This window comes from Copadichromis virginalis, linkage group LG23 (genome assembly GCF_057382275.1).
Source record: "Copadichromis virginalis isolate Kocher_CV1m ecotype Utaka linkage group LG23, C_Virginalis_male_GT1.1, whole genome shotgun sequence".
NCBI lineage: Eukaryota > Metazoa > Chordata > Actinopteri > Cichliformes > Cichlidae > Copadichromis > Copadichromis virginalis.
Window position 1 is genome coordinate 52572867 of NC_140639.1, and position 19056 is coordinate 52591922.

Genomic DNA, 19056 nt, shown 5'->3' on the forward strand with positions numbered 1-19056 from the left:
CTGGCTGCAGGTGGGCTCCCAACACTACCTGACAGAATCCCGCACTAGTGCAGAGGACAGTCTGCAGATCTGCCTGTGCCCCTCCTTGGGCTACTACCAAATGGGTACTCCTTCCTGATGCTACTGGATCTTAGCATGCACCCAGCACTGGACCTGGGCCTACTCCTTTTTTAGCCCCAGTTCCACATTCCCAGGAACATTTTCAGTATTTTCATGTAGACATATATTTATCGAAACGACAATGGAACATTAAGAAAAACAAACCATGTACACGGCCAAAAAAATAACAGGTTTCTTCCTTACTTGCTACAAAGACAGACTAAACTAAACATGCAGCTAATTATTGTGCTGAATGGTAAATGGTCTGGTTCTTGTATACTCATTCAAACAGGCACTTTTTTATGCACTTTCTATCTAACATTCACACTCCCATTGATGCATTGGAGACCAACTTGGTGTGCAGACTGGAACAGATGGGGATCGAACCTTCCAACTAGTATGTGACTGGCTCTACCACCCGAGCTTTCTGTCACCTATACCATGTTTCAGTGCAACTAAAGTGGCCAAGACGTTCCAAATGCAGGACTCACGGAGAACAAAGTTCAAAATCCAAACACTTAATCCAAAAGAAGCAATACATAGTGAGGGAGGAGGACAGTGGGGTAGCAGACAAAGGTCATAGTCCGATAAACAGTTCTATATATCATATGCACAAGGAAAGATCCAAAGTAAAAGAGACAAAAGCATAAAAAAGTTTGAATAATGAAACTAGACCATCTGGCAACTGTAACGAGAACAGCTGCAGGTATGAGGAGAATGATAACTAAATGAAAACAGGACTGGCACAGAAGAATGGGAAGCAGAACACAAGCTGGGAATACAACGGAAGTGTAAGAAAATGAGCAACTTTTAAATAAAATAATAAATAACTAATGTTATACATATAGGACCCATCAGGTTGGGGCATACACTTACTGAGGATGAAAAACTACCAATGGGAAGCACTACAGAGATACCTGAACAGACTGCTCATCCATCTCTGGAGCAACGGTCATAACATTCCTCTGACAGACTTACCTGGACTGGATCCACTGAATAAAGGATATAATCAGTGAACTGTGAAACCTGTTTTTGTTGTGTGTTGTTGTGAATTGTGACTTTTTTTCTTAATAAAGTCACAGTATTAATGTGTTATTTAGTCACATTTCCAGAGAGAGTTATGTATGCAATTTGTATGAAATTATAGGGGAAGTGTGTCTCTGTGCATGTGTGTGTACATGGTGGCCCCACAGTGCTGTGAAGTCACTCAATCCTCCTGCAGCCCCCCTCCCGACATGCCTGAAATGCTCTCCAAACACTTTAATGGGGGTGGAAAACAGTATTTGCATGGAGACGCTGTGAAAATGAATTCAAGGCCAACTGTAAAATCAGGAGGAGTTTCCATCACTCATGCTAATTAGAAGGCCCTCGGAGTGCAAACCTCTGAAAAAGCTGAACTATTCCTGAACTGAAGTTCCACCCAGAGGCATCATCGCTCTGCTTGGATTTAACTTCCTTCACTTCCCTGACCCTGAACTCACACCCAAAGAATCTGACTTCACCGTGAGCTTCACAGTTCACAAGGAAATGAGATATTATTCAAAGAAATGCAAAAACAAAATCTAGAGCTCTTTGCTCTTTCGTCCAGTATCTGTATCATTTATTTTTCAGTTGAGCCTACAACAGTTGGCGGCTTGTTTTCACAGTCAGCACCTGTGTCATGTAGTGAGAGAATGTGTTGTGGTTTTAGATTGTGGCTTTATTAAAGATGCATTGATTTCTTGTTTTATCCCTTAGAGGTGTAATATGGAGGAAGTTCAACATAGCCGGGCTTTCTTTGCGTAGGAGATAACAGGTTGTCAGTTTTCTGTGTTAAGCTGTGCGTTCTGCTTCAGGCTCTGTGAACAAGCACATAAAAGGAGACGTTTCATATATCATTTGACTCTTCTTCAGCACATAATAATCCCTATAAGTGCTGCCTGCTCCACTTAGAAACATAATTAGATGAAGGTGGAACAATGATAAAATCTATATGGTAAAATGCAATGCAAGATGGTTGCAAACAAGCTGTTAATGTTGCACAAAGCACCAGAGTGGTAGCATAAACATTTTAACATGAGTTAATTCTTTTAATGTTGAGTGCACTCTCAGTGCTGCTGTTCATTTCTACTGTGACAGCTGCACCTTAGAACTCTGAAACTTTAAACTGCATACGTTTAAACATTAAAGGGTCCTCGGTGTGTTTAGTTCCACTGGTTAACACGCAGGACGTGGAAATCCCTTCAGCTTGGTGGCAGATCAAAGTGATTGATTGTATTGATTGCAGGTATTCACTGTGCGTTTTCTGTGTCAGGAGCTGCAGGTGCAGGGCTGTTAAAGAGACTTGGCAGTAGCCTGGAAGAAAAATATTTTTACTTCTATTTTTCGCATCTCCAACTTAATCCATACACGCTGAACTGACCAATAGGTATCCACAAACTTTACAAGTGCACTTCATTCATGATGTTAGTGAGGCATAGCTTAGCTTGCAGATAAAAACATATCTGTCCTGACCAGGTAATGTGTTCTCCATTAATCATTATGGTGCTTTATCCAGTAACAACAGAGCTACCTGACACAGGAAACTGACTTTAAGCTCAGTGTAACCTATACATTTGTCTTTGTGGTGCACTCTTTGGTTTCTTCACACTATCGTCAGGCTCCTTTGGTAGTTCACCACCATCGGTCTCCACTTAACCTGTCAGTCTCCCAAGCATCTATGCCCTCTTTGTAACACTCCCCAGTTGCCAGATTGTCTTTGTACAATGCAGTAGTTTTTAATTTTCTTATATCACTAGTCAAGTTCTCCTTAAACACTGTATGAGAACCTTTAGCTGTTTTTTGGACTTTGATTGCCAGAATCACTTGCTTTGACGACTGATGTCATATGTCTGGGTTTTCTCTCATATTCAAAACCTTTACATTGTTTCTGTTTTCTATTACGAACAACGAGTGAAGTCAGGTTACAGTGGCACTGTTTAGAGGAATTTCTGTCAGGTGGAGAAGTTGAGGATAAAACATTTGACATTGACCATTTTACAAACTGCTCCTTAGCTTTGAACCAAAACAACATGTGCTGATAGTTTGCGGCTGTTATGGTGTACAGATTTACCCATTTCCTCTATTCACAAAAACATGAGGCGTGGGATGATGATCTACAGGACGATGCCTTTAAAAGCAAAGCACAGCACACGACGGCAGCGCCTCCTTTGGTTGTGACACTCACTACCAACTACCTCAAAACAGATTTCAGATTTAAGTTTTGTTTTAAGAAGACACAGTCCGTTCCTGGTGCAGGAACCTCCAGGGTATAAATGATTTATTACAACATATATAACATATTGTCATTATATTAATAGAGAGCCTGCATTTAGTGAGCACAGACAGCAGCATACTTTAAATAAACTGTATCGAAACATCATTTCTGGGAGGAGATCACACCTCTACAACCGCAAATCAGAACAAAGGGAGGTTGTAGCCAATCAACAGTCGCACAGGATTATTTTGCTGCCAAACAAATAATCCATCTTTATCCAGCATGGCAGCTGTGTGACTGTGCCCTCCCACCCTGCCACTTACTGTCCAACAGATAGAGCTCTAATGCAGCTATAATGAACATTTGACATAGTTTGTTTCCTCACGCTGCTGACTCACACGGCCAGGAGACATGCGTGATTACACAAACTAATGCCCACAGCTTTTATATGATTAAACAACATTTCTAAAACCAGGCAGTGTGAGCTGCAACATCTGCAGTGCCTGCCAGCAGCTAATGGGCACTCAGTGACCACAGCCAGTGACCACAGCCAGTGACCACAGCCAGTGAACAGCGTGCTGCAGAGCAGGGACTGCTTTTACCAAGTCAAGGTCATGGACTCAAGTTGATTCCCTTTAGCCCAGTTTTACATTCTGGGTTTGTTTCAGGTTTTCTGGTACAAGTATTCAGGATATTAGTACAGATGTTTATCCAAATATTGCCCCCCTGATAAGGAGAGACTGACAGCTATATAGGCTCCACATTGTATTTGCTTTTCAGTCATTTCGCTATGATTTAAAATGTAAAACTAATAGCTGGATGTTGATTTGAATGCCAACCAGAATAATATAGATCAGTTATTCGTTGAATCCTGCCATGGTGGGCCCCCCACAGAGCTCCATGTTTCTCTGGAGTGAGTTGGATAAAACATGGAGACACTGAAAACAATCCCCTGTAGACTATATGATGTGATGACTCAAACGTTTGCAGTGCCCACAGAGTAAGAAAGTCCGAATGGAGAACACCGTGACGATGACAGGAATCACTAGATTTTGATTTGTTTAGCTAGTGAACTAGATGGAGTTATTTACATTTGGTTGTAATGTTAACAACACGTCTTTTTGTGTGCTTGTTTGGTTACTGAGTCAATGCCCCAAGGCTCGGATTAAAGCAAGTTAAATATTTCTGGGCAGGCTTGGAATAGCCACGATAATCACAATCAGAATACTTAATATGTTAATATGTTGTACTGCAGCAGAACAAGACTTTTCTCCTTTCTGACACCTCCATCAAGCTCCACAGTCACAGCATTGCTGGCCCTGCAGATCCACAGCACAGGTGATGCTACTGGCCACAACAAACTCATAAAAGGTCCTGGGCATCATCCAGCAGATATTAAATGACCTTCAAAGAATAGAGACGACTCAGGTCCTTCTTCTCCTGTGTTTTTGAAAGCCATGTAAAATCTAATGCAATGGCACAGAAAAGAAGTGAATGATAACAAGGTTTATGTGATCAGACAGAAGAGACCATTCAGAATTGGGAGTGGAACTATCACAGCCTAACGGCTGACATACTTTGATTAAAAGACACAGTAAACACCAGCTGCACCATCCAGATATGTGCGCCACCTCAGACCTCACCTTTACATTGTGATGCATGACGCCCCATCTGTCTGCCGTCCTGTTGCTCAGTGCACTGTCTGATCAACAGCACAGAAACAGCTGCATGATACTGCTAACACAATGCTGGCTCATTCCATCTGCACAGATGACATGCTATAGCTAGTCAAGAACCTATAGATGTTACACACTCATACCCAGCTGAGTGTATACCAACCCCAGCAGCAGAAGGACTCTTCAACGGAGAAATGATGAGCAGTCAGGCCTGTAGCTTTGTAGCATTCATTTCTACTTCTACATGTTTATGTAATAGACCGTGGCAACCGCTGTGAAGTCTCGTTGGGCTGGTTTTCAACATTAAACAAATGCTAATGATTTGTGTTGGATGGTGGAGAAAATATAACCATCATCAGCAATATTACCGTGACAAAGCTTGCAGTAGTTTTAGAGGAGAACTAAGCCATCTGTGACGACTAAGTGATGGTGCTGTATGATCATTTTCATGGACCTGTACAAAAAAAAGTGGATGGCAACATTACACACATGTTCACAGCATGTGTTACTAAACGAACAGAATAAGAAAGTGTGTGTTAAAAAACAACTATTGGAAAATTACTTTTAGAAGATAAGCATGGACCTTTTATATCGTTTAATCTGTTTTGACCGGACACCGGTTGAACATGGTGATACGTTACAAACAGCCCATTTTTCTGTTAAAATAGAAATATATAATATAGTATTCATATTTAAAGATGATTATAAAAAAGTGAGTTGTAGCCTAAGAAAACTCATGTCAGCATCTTTTTACGTAATCAGTACGAAGGCTCCAGAATGATGGAAAAAATAAGGCAATTTAAAAAGTGTGACCTTAGTAAGTCTGTGCCACAAAGTCGAATTCTGCTGACACAGATATTTACTGGTACGGCGGAAATGTTCATTTAGATAAACTGACAGAAAACTACAGAGCAGCTAAAGCTGGAGTTTAAACTTGGGAGTCTGATCACAGAGTTTTTAAGGTGATGTCTTTTGAGTTAGACAGCCGAGTCTTTGGGTTAAAAGTGATTGTGTTTCCAACATCTTGAGGCCCAGGAGCTCTTTTAAGCAGAGTAGTGACGTATTAATCATCAGTGTACTTATAGAGTGTTAAATATTTGTAGTTATTTTGTTACGGTTAAATTGGCCATCTTTGCCTCTGTGCCATTAACAAGGAGACTACAGCATGTCAAAATCCAGTGAAGGCAGATACACAGCACTTGTTGCCAAGTATTCACTGAAGGGGCCTCATCCTTGTCTCCATGCGTTGTGGAGCCACCAGAGGCTGGCTGCTCCTGAAGAATCCCATTGTCATGCCTCACTAGCCTCTTTACTGCCTTTATGTATCTGTTTGCTACCCTGAGGCGACAGGAATTGTCTGTTTAAGCACAAAGGAAAGAGTCCTTGCTGTCTCAGGATCCTTCCTCTCCCACATCCTACCATCTCTGTCTCTCGGCATGTGGCTAGTGCCACTGTTTGTCTAAATCATCAGAGGCAAGCTTGTACTTTGTGAAGTATTAACTGCCACACTTCTTGCCCTCGTCTTGTGATGCTGCTGTTTAGTCTACAGGCCTGGTAGGCAGTTCATTCTATAAGAGAGCACATGGCCTCACATCCACTCATCCATACACACATAATCCACTACTGGACGTAAACTGTACCCAGTGTACATATACCACATTTTGCCTTTACAGTACACGTAATAACTTACTGCTGTTGTGTCATTTTGTTGTACACAAATGACACAATGTATCTTTTTTCATTAGCTGTTCAACTTTGAATTGATCCTGCATATAAGGTGAAATTAAGAAAATACACACACAGGTTAGGGCGTGGTTTTGGGACGGTCTATAACTGAACTGAACAAGAAGTGTTTCAGTCTGAAAGCTGGGACGCAGAGCCATACTGGACCAAGAAATGATGGTTGGGAAGCAGAAGGAAACCTTTTCTTTACCAGTTCAGTTCTACTTAGAATAGCATTTCAGCAGTCTTTTAAAGCAGATTTCATGGAGAAAGAATAAAAAAATGGATCCTATGTAACTCTAGAAATGACCAGAAAGCATGTGTGTGCATGAAAGAGAGAGTGAGCAACAGTGATACGCAGATAAGAGCTGCTGAGACAAACTGCATACTCTGGCCTGTAACATGTAGTGACGGTACAAACCACTAGGGGAATAAGGAACCATAACACAGTGTTACAAAGTGATTGGATTAAGCAGATTGTATAAATAGGTGCTGAACTACAACAAAAGACGCAAAGATATGTACGTGTGGTCAAACAGTGGCGAGTTCTCTGAGTCTGTTTTAATGAAATGCTGACAGTCACTCACTAATTAAGGGACGAGTGCTAAAATGTCAACAGTGTTTTCGGGATTCAGAACATGTATGGGGAGCAACTAGAGCATCACTGTTGAATAGACAGCAAGCCCTTATGAGGACTACTTTAGGCTACAAGTGTGTAGCATGCCAGCAGCAGAAACAATACGATGGTGTGAAAACAAGTGCAAGACTGAGAACAGGCATTAGGATACGTAAAATTCCAGTTGTTGCCATGCAACAGCCGGGGGGGGGGGGGGAGACTAAAGTTAAATCTTTAGTGTCATACTGGGTTAATCATAACATCTTCACCTGGACAGCAACTCTAAACCTATCACACACAGTATCTGCTCTATCTGCACACAGTAACTGCAAAACTGATTTGCACTTTGGAAATAAGTGGTGTTAATTAATAATAACACTAATAACTTATATGTGGGGCTCGGGCCTGAATAGGGTGAGACTGCTTTGCTACAGCGATCTTATTTCTCCTGTGGCTTCTTTAGTCAATCCCAGTTCTTGCTGCACATGGTGGCACGAGCAGTTATTGGCTTTAGGAGGCAATTACTTTCTGACAGAGGGCCAGATAGTTTGGCTACATTTTGTCCTTAATCAATGAAAATGTTGAATTTGCTTTTTTCCTTAACTCAGGTTATCTCATTTTTAAATGTGGTTGGTTGTTTTCTTTTTTTTTTAAATTTTACTTCTGACTTAGAAAATAACACATTTGCCTTTTTTCTCAGTTATATAAAGGCAAACCACTCCAACAGTCTCCTCGGTGTGCTTTATATTGTAAGGTAGACCCTACAATGAGACAGAGAAAACCCCAAAAATCAAACGACCCTCTCTGAGCAAGCACTTGGTGACAGAAAGCAAGACAATGACAGAACCGGGTTTTACTTGCTAGCAAGGGAGGCTGGTTGGAACCAGGCTCTTGGAGCTGAACGCTCCTCACCCGTTTCCTAGCCAACTTCAAATAAACAGCCTTCCTTGCAGCCTTTTTATTGAATACAGTTACAGTTTACACGCGCACCACCCACTCTAACACCCCCTGTGGTGTGTCGGGCCCTTGTATGTGTGTGTATGCATGTGCGAGAATGTATGTGTGTGTGTTTGTGTTTGGGGGTGCATTTGTGTGACCTCCTGCTCACCAAAGGGTCATAAATGCAGGACGTTACTAAACAAGAAAACAGAACCTTCACATAGGATGTGCGTATAATAAAACACTACAGCCTCCCCCACCATTCAACAGGCTGGGGAGGGGGTCAGAAACACAGGGATGTCTTTGATCATACAGTTTGAACCAAGACTTACAAATTTAAGCAACACAATGACAACATTTAACATTTTCAACCTAACAGGGAGGCTAACACACGGGCTTTATGTGACTGGTTGGGGGTGAGAGGATGGAGACAGGACAAAAACACTGTGGATCGGTGCTCTCTCTTTTGACAAACACTGCTGCTGCAATCAAGTGTCTGCTATGATGAGCAAGGAGTTTTTCACCATGTAAGAAAGGCCCACGGCTCTTTGCACAACTGTTTAATTCAGACACAGGAAAGGGTTTGCAGAAATTACACAAAGTATATCAAATGAGAACGACTAGGTCAGTCTGGTTTTACACACACACACACACACAATAATTGGTTGGTATAATTTAAGGTGACAACGATGAAAGTGAAACGCTTCAGATGATGTCATGATCACACGATTTGTTTCATCCTGAGCTGAAAGTGACACGTTTTTCTAATCGCACTGAATTGGAGGAAAGGAGGTATTTTACATGGTGCAAACTCTTATTTAATTATTCAGACATTTGTTTCTATTTTTGCAACAATCATGTGGAATGCAGCTGCAGCAGAATAACACATTTTACACCTCTGAGTTTCAGTGCTCGTGTCTTGACATACAGCCAGAGCAGAGGAAGAAAGACGGTGCGTGTCAGATTCAGAGGTCCACTGCCACAGGTTGCAGGTGGCATTGTAATCCTACTGAACATTTGATTTGGCTTCACTCAGGCAGCAGTGACATCCCTTCATCAGTCTCATGAAAGTCATCCGGTCAATCTGGGCCAAGCTGCTGACTGAAGCTGATATACTTCAGAGGCATGGAGGATACCCCCGACCGCTGAGGGTTATGATGTGGGGAGAGGGAATAAATGATGATGATATCAAAGGAAGTCTGCCTTCTGTGCACTTCTCAGCCTGCCTGGTCTGCAGGCTATGACTGCACTGTTTTTTCCTGTTTTTCACTAACATGATGATGAGAAACACTGATGTTCATCATGACTCTAAACTAACTTAACCTTGAAATAAAAAGGAATCCTAATGAAACTAAATGTTTTAGCATCTATTTCTAGGATTTTAATAAGTATCTGTATTTAAATGTAGAGTTTTAAAGAAAATGATATCATCCATCTGCTTGTCCTCTCTTTGTTGAGGTCAAATAAAATTTGCATTTGACTAAAGTATGTTTATTTTTTAAACATTCTTTGACACTGACTCCAAAAAATTACATCAAAGAAGTTATTCCAAGTAGCTAGGAAAGATAACGGTATAGATGCAAATGAATTTTGAATGATAGAGCGTATTAGAATCAAGTGCTGAGCTCCCAATGAAACAGTATCAGGAAAAATGTACCTGCTGTTTACTAAGGGTTGGTAAGAAAGTAAGTAAAATAATAAGGTTCATCTAAATAACATTTTTCACAGACATAAAGGTCACAAAGTGCTGCACAACAATAAAAGAAAAACACAAAATATATATTGAATTATGCTGAAACAAATTGAAGGTAAATAAAAACCTAAATAACAAAAGAATATCAACAGAAAGTCTTATTAAAGAAAAACATTTTTAACTTTAAAAAACCAGGAATATTTAAATACTGTTTGAAGCAGATGACTGAATCAGCAAAATGCCAAAAGCCTCAGAGAAACAGAGAATAATAAGCCAAAGAAAGCTAATCAAAGAAAACAAATGTACTTGAGCTCACTACAGGAGAGAAGCTTCTTCTGGAGGAGAGTCCCAGATTTTCAGCCCTATGGGAGAGTCCCCAAGAAGGTCATGGACCCCGTATTGATCCTCTACCTCCACCAATCGCTCTTAGCACTGAAGAAGCTTCTCGGATGAAACGTCTTCAAGGAAATTTAAAGAAGTCCTGACACTTTTCTTTCCAAGCTCCTTAGACTGTTGGTGAGAGTGTAGTTTGTAGCACACATGACCTGAAACTTCAGTGCAGATGACTCTCTGGCTGCATCCACACTTTGTCTACCACCACTATGTCCGGTTGGTTAGCCACCACCATTTTGTCCGTCTGTATCTGGAAGTCCCACAGGATCTTAGCTCGGTCATTCTCCACCACCCTTGGGGGCATCTCCCATTTTGACCTCGGGACTTCCAGGTTATACTCGGCACAGATGTTCCTGTACACTATGCCGGCCACTTGGTTATGGCGTTCCATGTATGCCTTGCCTGCTAGCATCTTGCACCCTGCTGTTATGTGCTGGATTGTCTCTGGGGCATCTTTACACAGCCTGCACCTGGGGTCTTGCCTGGTGTGATAGACCCCAGCCTCTATGGATCTTGTACTCAGAGCTTGTTCTTGTGCTGCCATGATTAGTGCCTCTGTGCTGTCTTTCAGTCCAGCTTTGTCCAGCCACTGGTAGGATTTCTGGATATCAGCCACCTCCTCTATCTGCCGGTGGTACATACTGTGCAGGGGCCTGTCCTTCCATGATGGTTCCTCGTCTCCCTCCTCTTTCTTGGGTTTCTGCTGCCTGAGGTATTCACTGAGCACTCGGTCAGTTGGGGCCATCTTCCCAATGTATTCTTGGATGTTCGTTGTCTCATCCTGGACTGTGGTGCTGACACTCACCAGTCCCCGGCCCCCTTCCTTCCGCTTAGCGTACAGCCTCAGGGTGCTGGACTTGGGGTGAAACCCTCCATGCATGGTAAGGAGCTTTCTTGTCTCGATGTCAGTGCCTTCCACCCCCTCTTTTGGCCAGCCTATTACCCCAGCAGGGTACCTGATCACGGGCAGGACGTACGTGTTGATGGCCCGGATCTTGTTCTTACCGTTCAGCTGACTCCTCAGGACTTGCCTGACCCTCTGCAGGTACTTGGTGGTTGCAGCTTTTCTAGCGGCCTCTTCATGGTTCCCATTCGCCTGCAGGGATCCCCAGGTACTTGTAACTGTCCTCTATGTCTGCAATGTTGCCTTCTGGTAGTTCAATCCCCTCAGTTCTGACTACCTTCCCTCTCTTTGTTACCATCCGACTACACTTCTCCAGTCCGAACGACATTCCAATGTCATTGCTGTATAGCCTGGTAGTGTGGATCAGTGAATCGATGTCTCGTTCACTCTTGGCATACAGCTTGATGTCATCCATGTACAGGAGGCGGCTGACAACTGCTCCGTTCCGTAGTCGGTATCCGTAGCCAGTCTTGTTAATGATCTCACTGAGGGGGTTCAGGCCTATGCAGAACAGCAGTGGGGACAGAGCATCTCCTTGGTAGATCCCGCACTTGATGGTGACTTGTGCTATGGGCTTGGAGTTGGCCTCTAGTGTTGTACGCCACATCCCCATTGAGTTCCTGATGAAGGCTCTTAGGGTCCCATTGATCTTGTACAATTCTAGGCATTCCAGTATCCAGCTGTGGGGCATTGAGTCATAGGCCTTCTTGTAATCAATCCAGGCAGTGCACAGGTTGGTCAGTCTGGTCTTGCAGTCTCGGCTGATATATATATATATATATATATATATATATATATATATATATATATATATATATATATATATATATATATATATATGTGTGTGTGTGTATTGTAGGGTAATTTCCAATAAACCAAGTTCAAAAAAGAAGAGTCTATGGCTGACGCGTGTTCCTGGTTTCCAAAAGAAATGCTTCCAGTTGCATTTTGATTTGAAGACTGTTTATTTATTACAAACTGAAGATGTAACAATGAACTCCTTCCTAAAAGGCATGAAAGTTCCAAAAAATAGCAGTTATCCAGAACTAGCTGTGCACACGGTCAGAAAACCGTGAGACTCCTAACCTCTCTGTCCATGCTCCTCCCCTTCCCTCTCACACAGGGTTTTATGCTACTATTGCACTTACATACTTAAAGTGAGAGGTACCCCCTTTTAGGTTCCAATCCCAAAACAGTGACTTAAAATTACTTTATGTAAACACATATATTTTCACATTTATTAATCCTGAAAAGATGACCTATGTAATGAATCTATGAATTATAAAACAAACATGAACTCAATCGTAAATAAAAATATAAAGCAGACGTCTGGCGCTTACATTACCAGCCCCTAATTGTTCTAATAATGTATTGCCTTAGAACAATTACCACATTTTTTAACTTTACAAACTTAATATGAACCACGTTTAGACATATCCAATGTTTAAACACATGACAAAATATTATTTATAGACAAATGAATTGTCCAATACTTTGCCAATCAGCTTTGCAAAGTATATTAAGGCTGGTTTCTGTCAATTTCCAAAAGAACAGATGAAAAAGAATAAGAAAGAAAAGAAGGAAAGAGAGAAAGAAGGAAAGAGCCAGAGGTTGCTAGCACATGGCTCATCGTAGGGGCTTAGTCTTTACCACTAGCCCATTCAGATTCCACAAGCAGACAAATCTTGGTGATGGGTCTGTCCAAAACATTAGTCTTTGTCTTTATCCGTACTCGGCGAACGAGACCCTTCTTGTCTGGAACAGTTTTGATGATCTTTCCCATAATCCATGAGTTTCGTGGTGCACAGTCGTCCACAAGAAGAACGACATCTCCTTCTGCAAAGTTTCTTGATGCTGTGGCCCACCGCTGACGTTCCTGAAGTTGAGGTAGGTATTCTTTAGTCCATCTCTTCCAAAATAGATTGGACATATATTGCACCTGTTTCCATCTACGTCGTGAGTAGAGGTCATTCTGGTCAAACAATCCTGGAGGCAATGAAGGTTTTGTTTTCAACAACAAAAGATGATTAGGTGTCAGAGCCTCCAAATCATTTGGGTCGCTTGATGCCCTGGTGATTGGTCGGCTGTTGATGATCGACTCTGCCTCACATAAGACTGTATGAAGGCATTCTTCTTCCAGAACTTGTTCTCTCACAGTAGAATTCAGCACTTTTCGTATTGATCTTATCAACCTCTCCCATGCTCCGCCATGATGTGAAGCAGTGGGAGGGTTAAATGTCCACTTAATTCCATGCTGTTGAAATAGATGCTGAAACGGTGAAGTGTTCCAGTCAGTGACTGCTTCCTTCAGCTCACGATTGGCAGCAACAAAATTCGTCCCATTATCTGAGCGAATCTCCTTCACTTGTCCTCTCCGTGCTATGAAGCGCCGGATTGCATTTATGCATGAATCTGTGTCTAATGATGAGGCCAGCTCTATGTGTACTGCACGAACTGCTAAACAAGTGAATATAACACCATATCTTTTTAAGATGGTTCTTCCACGTCTTACTTCGAATGGGCCGAAGTAGTCTACACCAACCCTGGTGAAGGGTGGATCATCTGGCAGCACTCGCTCTCGTGGAAGATCAGCCATCAGTTGTTTCCCAATTCTCCCATGCAAGCGACGACATGTCACACTTTGCGATGATCTTTCTAATGGCTGTGTTGGCACTTGGGATCCAAAACTTCTGTCGCAATTCAGAGAGCATGTGATTGCGCCCTCCATGCCCAGTTTCTTCATGTATATGTTGGAGGACTAAGTCAAAAATGTGAAAGTCTCTAGACAGGATAATAGGCTGCTTAGCGATTTCCGGCATAGCTGCCCAGCTCAATCTTCCACCAACTCTCAACAGATCTTCCTGTAGTACAGGGTTCAGTTTGTATAAGTGGCTATTGCGCTTCACACTTTGTTCCTTGTGAAGAGCTGAAACCTCTTCCGAGAATTTCTCCTTTTGGCAAAATCTGATTATATCGAGCTCTGCTTGATTCAGGTCTTCCACTGAAATTTGTGTAGGCTTAAAGCTTGTCCTGAAACTGTCAATCTGACTTTGCCTCAGCTGTCGATCATTGTCAAGGCTATTCTCCACACTGGTTACGCATAGCTCTTTACGTTTTTGACAGAGACTCCAAAGTAAGGCTTTAAGTTTCAGGAACCACGCCACCACTCTTTTCAACTTTGTCCATGATGAGAAGTAATTTATCAGTCTCTTGAATGGAGCAACATTTTCTTCCACCTCTATCTTGTTAACTGTGGCTCTCTTGATCTCAGAATCACCAGAAGTGATTTCCGAACAATTCAGTGGAGTGTTAGGCCAAAACTCCACTGGACTGCGAAGAAAATCTGGCCCAGACACCCACGTTCTGTTCTTCATAAATTCATCTACTCTTTGCCCTCTTGAGGCGCAGTCAGCAGGATTCTTGTCTGTGCTGATGTGTTTCCACTGTTCCACATCAGAGCCTTTCAGAATAGCTGCAACTCTGTTTGCCACAAACGTACGAAAACGCGTGGTCTCATTCTGGAGATACTGGAGCACCACCGTACTGTCTGTCCAAAAACCCATTCTGCAAGGTTCAGTTGTAGCTCTCTTCTCAGGACACTATCCATCCTAATGGCTACTGTAGCAGCAGTCAATTCCAGGCGGGGTATGGTAGGAGGCCTGAGAGGCGCCACTCTGGACTTGCCCATCATAAATGCACATTGTGTCTCATTGCTCGTGTTACGCATGAGTAGGTAGCTGACTGAGCCATATGCATCCTCACTTGCGTCTGCAAAGTGATGTAGTTGTGCAAATACATCATTTCCAAAATCTTTGGGCTTGAAACATCTTGCAACTGAGAAGTGTTCCAAAGCAGGAAAGCTGGTTAACCAGTCAGTCCACCGCCTCTTTATGTGCTCAGGTAAGTCGTCATCCCACCCGATCTTCAATCTGCACAATTCCTGCAGGGTAATCTTTGCTGGCAAGACTGCTGGCGCCAAAATGCCTAATGGGTCATACACTGATCCAATGACAGAAAGAAGTCCTCTTCTTGTGAATGGGCGATCTTTGATGTTGATCTTAAATCTGAATGTGTCTGACTCAACACACCAATTGAGACCAAGGGCCCTCTCAAGTGGAAGTTTGCCATGATCCAGGTCCAGGCTTTTCATTTCTGCTGCCAGTTCAGACTTTGGGATGGAGTCAAGCACCTTCCTTCGGTTGCTCACCCATTTGTTGAGACGGAAGCCTCCGTTGGCACAGATTTTCATTAGATCTTGACACATTGATATAGCCGCCTCCTCCGTAGCGACAGACTTGAGACAGTCATCAACGTAAAAGTTCTGCAATACTGTTTGAACAACTTCAGCTCTGAACTGCCTACTCTGGTCTTCAGCACACTTCCTCAAAGCGAAATTGGCACAACTGGGTGAGGATGTGGCCCCAAACAAATGCACAGTCATCTTGTGCTCAGTCAAAGATTGATTGCAGTCGCCACCTGTCCACCAGAGGAACCTAAGTAAGTCAGAGTCACCGTCAGGCACCTTCACCTGGTGAAACATTGCTTCAACGTCTGCCATAATTGCAACAGGTTCCTGTCTAAATCGTATGACAACACCAATGAGACTGCTGGTCAAATCTGGACCCTGAAGAAGTTGATCATTCAGGGATGTGCCCTGATAGGATGCTGCACAGTCGAACACAACTCTTAATTTCTGCTTCACAGGGTGGTACACGGCGTGATGGGGTATATACCACACTTTTCCTTCTTTGTGCGCCAGTTCATCATTTGACAGTTGTACTGCATAGCCCTTTTTAAGAAGGTCTTCCATGAAGTCTGTGTACTCTTGTCGGAAGCAGTCATTCCTGAGAAATTTAAGCCTCAAGTTACGTGCTCGTTGTTCAGCGACTGAGCGATTATTTGGCATGTTGACCAATCTGTTCTTCAGAGGTAGACATATTGTATAGTGGCCATCCATCAGTTTTGCAGATTCCATGGCCATGTCCATAAACTGATGGTCCTCTCTTGACATTTCCACTTCATCATGTTTTCCTCCCTCTGGAAAATCCACCATGAACTGTTGAAGCCACAGGTTCTCTAAACGGCTCACTGATATGCGGTTTGCATTAGCCTTGGCTGGGTTTCTCTTGTCTGCATGACAGCCAGTTTCTCTCAAAGGTCCATTCACAGTCCAACCTAGCTTGGTTCTTACAGCATACGGTCCATTACCTACACTGCTTACAACCTCCCATGGCTCCATTGCTTTAGGTACATTTGCTCCGATGAGCAATCCAATGTCAGTCTCAATTCGAGGCAGTTTTACTTCTTTAAGGTAAGGCCACTTTTCGAGATCCTTCTGTAGGGGTATGTTTTCTTTTCCTACAGGTATTGTCCTTTGTGTGAAGACATCTGGCAGATCAATAAAGTCGTCACCAGATAAACTACTGACCTCCAAGCCTGACACTACATGAGTACAGACAGGTTTCTCTTCATTCATAGTTTTCAGTAGTATGTCAGTTTTCCTTCCAGTGATCTTCAATTTGTCCATTAATGTCTCTGTACAGAATGTGGCAGAGCTTCCTGGGTCCAAGAAGGCGTAAGTCTGCACTACTACACTTCCCTTTTTGGCTTTGACCTGTACAGGAACTATTGCAAGTGTGCAGTTATCTTCCCCGGCCCCAGTTGGCCCACAATCCTCAGACTCTGCACAGACAAAGGCACTGTTAAGGTTCAAAATTGAGGAAGGAGAGTACAAACCACCCATGGTCCAGAAGATCTTGGTCAAACAATGATTTTAATGAACACACGTGTGGGAAGACACTCTGTACGCAGACAGCCAGTAGTCCTCGACTCAATCAAAGCATGAACAGATATTTTATAGCATCAGGGTTTGATTTACTGACGCCCCTTCATGCGTCACAGATACATTTTATACATAGATCAGATCAACACCACAAGGACTTTTAACCCAGAAGATCATCTTCTATTTACATGGCTGGTACTTTCCGTTCTTATCTTAATAGTGAATTGTTCCTCTTTCTTGTCGAGACATGACTAATCTCTCCTCTAAATAAATCTAACTAATGTGTGTGTATGTGTTGACCTCACATGCTCTTTGTGTCACCTCTTCACCTACTGTCTGTGTCTCGTCCTCAAATGCTCTTTCTCAATTCACCTGTTGCACTTCTGACCTTTCACTAGACCAGAAGCTCACTGAGACTATGTGTATGTCTTCTACTAAATAAATGTTTTAACCAAGAACCTCTACTAAAACCTTAATATAAAATGATCTGATATATAAGTGTTTTGTAAGCATGTATTGCAATTCCTTCTATGGCTCCAAGTCACTTGCACAATAGATTGTCCGAACATCGCGCCGAACAAAGCTTCCGACCCCCAATTAATTGACCGAGCTCCAACTCTTTAATAAGCACAGATATGCATTGTGTATAAAATAGTCATAACTGCTTAAGGCCTTCTTAAAGCTATCTGTTACATTGTTAAAGCCTCGTCTTAGCCTGCTGCTCAAAATAACTATCTGCTTTCACTTCTGCATACAACTTCCTGTCAGCCTGCAACTCAGTCTTTCTGAAAGAGACACTGTTTAACCCCTGAATGCAATATAAACTCCAGATTATATTATTAATGCAATGGTAATGATGACAATTATTTAACAATAGCAGTAAAATAATTTCCCTGCTCCACAGCACTTAAGATCGTTTGACTTTCACTGTTCTTAGTTTTCTTCTCTGTGTCAGCATCTGTGTCCCTTTTCTTAATATGCAACAATGTATGATGAGCAAGAGAACATACCTCACAGCTCACCTTTCTCTTACAAAGTTTGCTCATGTGACCTTGCTTCAAACAGCTAAAACACAGTCCTTTGCCTTTCAAAAATTCCAACTTTTCATTGTGTGGCTTGCCCTTAAACTTACCACACAGGTCTATGATGTGCCCACCGTTACAGAACAGACATGCCTGTGGAGTGGGTTTCACATAATTTGTGTTTTCCATTGGCTTTGTGTCTTTCTCCTGCATGTCCAATGGTATGGCACTGGTGGTGAATGACTTCTTCATTACAACCCTTTTCTGATCCTTGTTACTGTTTTGTTTAATGGTGAATGGTTTAGCAGTGGTGCTATCCTTTATGTCACCAAAAACAGGGTGAAGTGCAATTTTGGTTTGTTTATTAATAAACTCCACCAAATCCTTGAACTTGACTCTTCTGTCGCCTCGCTCTTGCATACCACACACAACAGATCTCCACCTTTCACGTAACTTGTATGGAAGTTTTGCTACAATGGCTTTCAAGCTTGCGACGTTATCAAGTTCCTCCATGTAACTCACTTCAGCCATGGTGTTACAGCAAGCTGTCAGAAAGAGTGAAAACGCATTTAAAGCTTCTGCATCTTCTGGCTTGATAGGTGCCCAGTTTGAGACCTTGTTCATGTAGGCTACAGCAACTTTGTAGTCATTTCCAAAATGCTCTTTAAGGAGCTGTTTAGCCTTGTGATAGCCTACATCTGGCTTCATATGAAGGCAGCTCTTTATTAGCTCTTTCGGCTGTCCATTAGTGAACTGCTCTAAGAAGTAGAGGCGGTCCTTAGGACTTTCAGTGCGAGACTCTACTCCGTGCTCAAAGGCGCTTACAAATGTATTGTAATCTAGAGGATCACCACTAAAGGTAGGGATGTCTAAAGGTGGCAATGTCATCATTTTTTGTTGTTTCACCATCAGCTCAGTTATATTATTCTGACGTGTCATAACAGTACAGAGCGTTTCAACTGCTTGCTCATCTGC